Here is a 7,568-nt window from a genome sequence, read left to right on the forward strand (position 1 = left end):
GTTCCTGGGATTATTATTATTATTATTATTATTATTATTATTATTATTATTATTATTATTATTCTGTCGTCTTCTTCTTTCTTAATCTATATACTCTTCAGGCTTGGTTTTTCTCTCGGACTTAGCGAGGGATCCCACCTCTATCGCCTCAAGGGCAGTATCCTGGAGCGCAAGTCCATGGGTAGGGAATACAACTTGGAAGGAGGACCAGTATCTCGCTCAGGCGGCCTTGCCTGCTATGCTGAAACGGGCGTTGTGGAGGGTTGGTATGATCGGAAGGGATAGACATGGATGAGGGAAGGAAGCGTCCGTGGCTTTAAGTTCGATACCATCCCGGTATTTGTCTGGAGGAGACGTGGGAAACCACGAAAAACCACTTCGAGGATGGCTGAAGTGGGAATCGAAACCTTCTCTCCTCAGTTGACCTCCCGAGGCTGAGTGGACCCCGTTCCAGCTCTCGTACTACTTTTCAAATTTCGTGGCAGAGCCGGGAATCGAACCCTGTCCTCCGGGGGTGGCAGATAACCACTACACCACAGAGGCGGACATTATTATTAAGGTCACCGTCATCTGATATAGAGAACAAGGCCTCTAATGATGTATGTTCGACACTCCCTCACAGGCTATTAATCACCTGTTTTAATAAATTGCCCTCATTAGTGATCCTTGAGAGGTCAGGAACTATGGACTCTCCGTCGACACCTCGCAGTCACGTACCCGCACACGGCACGACTACAGGTGGGCTTCGTTAACCGAGAGATTCGCCTTGTTCTGCGACAAAAAACATTCAGACCTCATTTTGTTGAACATTTCTTGTTTATGTGTGTTTCCTCGTCCCAAATACTTTGTATATACACCCTCCCGTATTAATATACAGTTAAACTTATATAACTTGAACGTCTGTGACTCGAATTTTCCATATCTCGAAAGAATATATATTTTCGATAACTCGAAGTTCTATTACGAGAATTTTTCGATATCTTGAAGGATATTTCAAACCCGGCTGTGAATTTTAATGTTGAAGACATTCCTTAGTAGACAAAGTAGGATCCCCATACTATGAAAATGTAAAATAAAACAATTTCCTCAATTGTGCCGAACGCTGAAGGGCCAAAGGGCCCGAAAAGGTTTCAAATTGTAAACATTTCGAAAATTACTTTTGGCCTAAAATCGCTTGTTTCTTTACTCGTGTCCTTTTCAATTCAAATCCTACACAAATCATCTTATTTACATAATTCTTCCTGTAAGATGTTACTTGGTTCAATACCCTCAGGTATTTTTAATTTTTTGGAAAGTGTCCACACCGAAAGTGAAACTCTGCATTGACTCTTATTAGAGCTTGCAGTGGTAGAAAAAGGCAAACTGCTTATCTAATCGATGGATAAGAATGATTAAGAAAAGGATTGTAATTTTTAGGAATTAATAAAGAGTATATTCTCATACTTTATTACACTTTATTTACCTAAAATTCGTAGCTCATATCCCTAGGATGTTTTCGATACTGAGTTGCTTGCCTGAAGGGCTACAACTGTGGATTTTTTTCTGTAACTCGAAGTATATGCAAAACATTACTCTTATGTGTAATCCCCAGATAAAATTAGTTCCCGTAGGATAAACCTAAGAAAAATAAAACACTTCCTACATTTTGGTCAGAGTGTGTTGTTTGACTAGTCACGTGCCACAGTGACTTAAACCCCTCCTTGGGCCACTTCGCAACCTCCAGCAGCTACATACCACAGTGGCTTAAACTTCTCCTTGGGCCACTTCGCAACCCTCAGCGGCCACGTACTACAGTGGCTTAAACCTCTCATTGGGCCACTTCGCAACCCCCAGCAGTCACGTACCACAGTAGCTTAAACCTCTCATTGGGCCAATTCGCAACCCCCAGCAGTCACGTACCACAGTGGCTTAAACCTCTCCTTGGGTCACTTCGCAACCCCCAGAAGCCACGTAACACAATCGCTTAAACCTATCCTTGGGCCTCTTCGCAACCCCCAACAGCCCCATACCACAGTGGCTTAAACCTCTCCTTGGGCCATTTCGCAACCCCCAGCAGCCACGTACCACAGTGGCTTAAACCTCTCCTTGGGCCACTTCGCTACCCCCAGCAGCCACGTACCACAGTGGCTTAAACCCCTCCTTGGGCCACTTCGCAACCCCCAGCAGGCACGTACGAGAGTGGCCTAAACCTCGACTTGGGCCACTTCGCAACCCCCAGCAGCCACGTACCACAGTGTCTTAAACCCCTCCTTCGGCCACTTCGCTACCCCAGCAGCCACGAACTACAGTGACCTAAACCTCTCCTTGGGCCACTTCGCTACCCCCAGCAGCCACGAACTACAGTGGCCTAAACCTCTCCTTGGGCCACTTCGCTACCTCCAGCAGCCAAGTACGACAGTGGCTTAAACCCCTCCTTGGGCCACTTCGCAACCTCCAGCAGCTACATACCACAGTGGCTTAAACCCCTCCTTGGGCCACTTCATAACCCCAGCAGCCACGTACCACAGTGGCTTAAACCCCTCCTTGGGCCACTTCGGAACCCCTGCAGCCACGTACCACAGTGGCTTAAACCTCTCATTGGGCCACTTCGCAACCCCCAGCAGCCAAGTACGACAGTGGCTTAAACCTCTCCTTGGGCCACTACGGAACCCCAGCAGCCACGTACCACAGTGGCTTAAACCTCTCCTTGGGCCACTTCGCAACCCCCAGCAGCCACGTACCACAGTGGATTAAACCTCTCCTTGGGCCACTTCGCAACCCCCAGCAGCCACGTACCACAGTGGCTTAAACCTCTCCTTGGACCACTTCCCAACCCCCGGCAGCCACGTACCACAGTGGCTTAAACCTCTCCTTGGGCCACTTCGCAACCCCCAGCAGCCAAGTACTACAGTGGCTTAAACCTCTCATTGGGCCACTTCGCAACCCCCAGCAGCCAAGTACGACAGTGGCTTAAACCTCTCCTTGGGCTACTACGGAACCCCAGCAGCCACGTACCACAGTGACTTAAACCTCTCCTTGGGCCACTTCGCAACCCCCAGCAGCCACGTACCACAGTGGATTAAACCTCTCCTTGGACCACTTCGCAACCCCCAGCAGCCACGTACCACAGTGGCTTAAACCTCTCTTGGGCCACTTCGCAACCCCCAGCAGCCACGTATCACAGTGGCTTAAACCTCTCCTTGAGCCACTTCGCTACCTCCAGCAGCCACGTACCACAGTGGCTTAAACCTCTCTTGGGCTACTTCGCAACCCCCAGCAGCCACGTACCACAGTGGCTTAAACCTCTCTTGGGCCACTTCGCAACCCCCAGCAGCCACGTACCACAGTGGATTAAACCTCTCCTTGGGCCACTTCGCAACCCCCAGCGGCCACGTACGACAGAGTATTAAACCTCTCCTTGGGCCACTTCGCAACCCCCAGCAGCCACGTACCACAGTGGATTAAACCTCTCCTTGGGCCACTTCGCAACCCCCAGCAGCCACGTACCACAGTGGCTTAAACCTCTCCTTGGGCCACTTCGCAACCCCCAGCAGCCACCTACCACAGTGGCTTAAACCCCTCCTTGGGCCACTTCGCAACCCCCAGCAGCCACGTACCACAGCGACTTAAACCCCTCCTTGGGCCACTTCGCTACCCCCAGCAGCCACGTACCATAGCGGCTTAAACCCCTCCTTGGGCCACTTCGCTACCCCCAGCAGCCACGTATCACAGCGACTTAAACCCCTCCTTGGGCCACTTCGCAACCCCCAGCGGCCACGTACGACAGAGTATTAAACCTCTCCTTGGGCCACTTCGCTACCCCCAGCAGCCACGTACCACAGCGACTTAAACCCTTCCTTGGGCCACTTCGCTACCCCCAGCAGCCACCTACCACAGTAGCTTAAACCCCTCCTTGGGCCACTTCGCTACCCCCAGCAGCCACGTACTACAGTGGCTTAAACCCCTCCTTGGGCTACTTCGCTACCCCCAGCAGCCACGTACTACAGTGGCTTAAACCTCTCCTTGGGCCACTTCCCAACCCCCGGCAAGCTGTTTACAGTACGAGGTGACCGTCCTCAGTTGGCGAGGACGCATGCGGTGTTGTTAATCTGTTAGAGAAAGTTGTAGAGAGCACACCATTACAGAGAAAACCAAGCAGGAAAATTACAGATTTCTTTTCAAAAGTATGAATTAGTAAGTGTTCTAAAACGAGAATGTTGCTTCGTATGGCAAAATAAAACGTTTAATATGATATCGAATAGTATTAACATTTTAGATTAAAAAAGAGAACAGTTTCAAAAATTAGGAGGTAAATAGCAGTACAGCTGATGTTCTTTTGAGGAGCCGTAGTAGTTTGATAACTCGAAGTATTTTCAGCCTAACTTCGAGATATCGAAGTTCGTCTGTAATTTTATATTGACTCCTCATGAAGGGTACAATGCATAGAAGTTAGCACACATTACATGCATACGTACCCATGCATAATACAAACAAATGTACGCACTTTCGTACATACGTGCCCACTGATGTGGTCTAGGGTTTATCGGTAGATTCCCTTCCGATTGCCTCCTCTTGTGGGGGACGGGGCGGTAGAATGCATTTATTATTATTATTATATTTGCCTTTATTTGTAGTGGCGAAGTTAGGACTCATGGTCCTCTCTTACACTTAACCACACTTCATTAACATAGTACATCTGAGAGCAATATTCATAATCTTATCTTAAAACTACCATTACAAACTAGAAACAAAATATGAAACATAATAACATAAACTCTATAAATATTCTTAGTCATGTCTTAAACTATCGTTACAAATTAAAAGTTGATTGACACTAAATACCCTAAGCACAGTAAACGTACATTCATACACACATTCACTCTGCCAGATTCATTCAGCCTGGCGGCACATATCGAGGAGATGCTCACGGCAAGACAACTTGAAGGAATTTAAGGATTGTATGGCTCTAATGTTGTGGGGGAGAGAATTCCATATTCTAGCTCCATTTGCAACAAAGGAACGGCTGAATGCTGCTGACCTGCTGAGAGGGATAGCAAGTGTACTGCCAGAGCGTGTATTATGCTGGTAGAAAGAGGATAGGAAATTGAGTTGTGAAGATAAGTAGTATGGGATATTCTCTTTTAATACTCGAAAGATTAATACTGCCACGTGGAGGTTTCTATATTGTTCAAATTTTAGAAGGGAAAGTTGTCGATAATAAGGGGTAACATGAACATCATAGCGTAAGGAAAAGATAAATCTAATACACGAATTCATAGCACGTTGTAATCGGCTTAGTTGTTCTCTCGTGGCATCAATTAGTACTACGTCACAGTAGGAAAATATAGGGAGGATAAGAGTATTTATAAGCCTAATTCTCATGTTTAGTGGCAACATATTTTGATGATATTTTAGTGGGTGAAGGGACGCGTACACTTTTCTACAGATATTTGTAATGTGCTCTCCCCAGTTAAGATTGTCGTTTATAATTACCCCAAGATTTCTTACCGAGTTTTCGTACGGAATAATTTTACCAGATAAAGTTAGTGGCGGAATGTTGTTGTTTTTTGCCGCACTGATTTGTTTCGTTTGCCCAACAATAATAGCTTTAGATTTTGATGGATTAATTAAAATACAGTTTTCATGAGCGTATGCACAGATATTATTTAAATCAGAGTTCATATAACCTATTGCTTGATTGATGTCTGAAATTTTGGAATGGTAATAGATCTGCAGATCGTCAGCATACAAGTGGTATTTACAGTGTCTTAGCCGTGTCGATATATCGTTAATATAGATAACAAAGAGAAGTGGTCCAAGTACAGAGCCTTGTGGTACTCCTGAAAATTTCATTACCCATCCCGATGACCTATTCTGAATAATTACGCGTTGTTTTCGTTCCGTAAGATATGAGAGAAAGAATTCTAGGGCTGTCTGTCCAAGGTGAAGCGATTTCAATTTAGCAACCAGTACGTCTATATTTACTGTGTCAAAAGCGCTGCTAAAATCAAGAAGTGTAAGTAACGTCACCTGCCTTTCGTCCATAGCGCGTCTCATGTCGTCTGTAACTTTCAGCAGGGCAGTGGCCGTACTGTGTCCCTTTTTGAAACCCGATTGTAAAGGGTCAAGTAGTTTGTATTTATTTAAATAGTCGGTTAATTGCACGTGTACTATGCGTTCAAGAGGCTTGGAGAGAGATGAAAGTATGCAAACAGGTCGATAATCTGTTATAAGTACAGGTGAGGAAGTTTTGGGAACAGGATTTATAATGGCATTTTTCCACATTTTTGGAAAGTGGCCACTTGTGAGGCACGTGTTGTATATATGAGTAATGGCAGGAAGAATAATGTCAATGATGTGTTGTATTATGAGTATGGGTATTTCATCAGGTCCTACAGCAGATGATGTAATTGATAATACCTCGCGTTTCACGTCAATCTCTGTGACTTCGCGAAATTCAAAGAATGGCCTATTTGGTGGTGGCTGGTTCAGAAGAGATTTTATAGTCTGTGATATTGTGCGTATTTCCGGTTTAATTTTTACTTCAGAAAAATGAGCATTCAATCTCTCCAGAGAGATGTCTGGATTACATGGCTGGGGCAAAGCTTTCCCAATTCCAATGGAACGAAGTTGTTTCCAAGTGTTTGACACATTTAAATTTCCAGCCAGGTGATTGTAAAAAGAAAATTTCTTATTTCGAATTATTACTTTAATTCTATTCCGAAGTTGTCGATACTGTTCAAGCGCACTGGAAGAGTGTGTGCGTCTGTAGAGCCGGTGTAACGCGTCACGGTGAGACATCATTTGTTTAATGTCATCGGTCAGCCATGGAGAAGGAGGTCGGGAGACTTTGGCTGTACGCTTAGGTGCATGTTTATCAAGGAGACCAAGTATAAGTGAACTTAAAGTTTCAACTTTCTTATCAATACCGTTTATATTTTTTACGTCATCCCAAGGTCTATTCAAGGCGTCAACTCTCAGATGATCTAAGTTTATATGTTTAATGTCCCTGAATGTGATGTATCTGGACTTATACTTCGGTACTTTGAGCGAGTAAGATAAGTATATTAAGTCATGTGTCGATATACTAGGGGTAGGAATTTGTCCATGTGATACTATTTTCTGTGGGTTGTTAGTGACCATTAAGTCAATTAGTGTATGTGAAGATGAGGTATGATTTGTCGGTTTTAGTGGAAGTATTGTCATGTCACACGTCTGGAAAATACTTAAGAGTTGCTTTGTATCTCCAGTCTGTTCCAGTAAATTAGTATTGAAGTCTCCAAATATTAAAATATGTTCATAAGCAGGTAATAGTCTCTGCAGGATGTCTTCAATGTCTGAGAGGTGACCTACCCGTGGTGGCCGATAAACAACTCCTATTAGGGCTTTAACTGTGTGACTTCCCCTCTCGGAGAACAATCATCAAACGAGAAATGCAACCAAGCAAGCTAAGGGCGCCAATCTTTAAGTTGAGGACTTAAAGATAAAAATTTATAATCAAGCTTGGACAGACTCTTATCACAGGGGTGGAGTGATAGTGCACTAATCATTAAGCAGGAGAATTAAAAATCAAAAGGCTAATTAAGGCA

Source organism: Anabrus simplex, chromosome 7 (genome assembly GCF_040414725.1).
Source record: "Anabrus simplex isolate iqAnaSimp1 chromosome 7, ASM4041472v1, whole genome shotgun sequence".
NCBI lineage: Eukaryota > Metazoa > Arthropoda > Insecta > Orthoptera > Tettigoniidae > Anabrus > Anabrus simplex.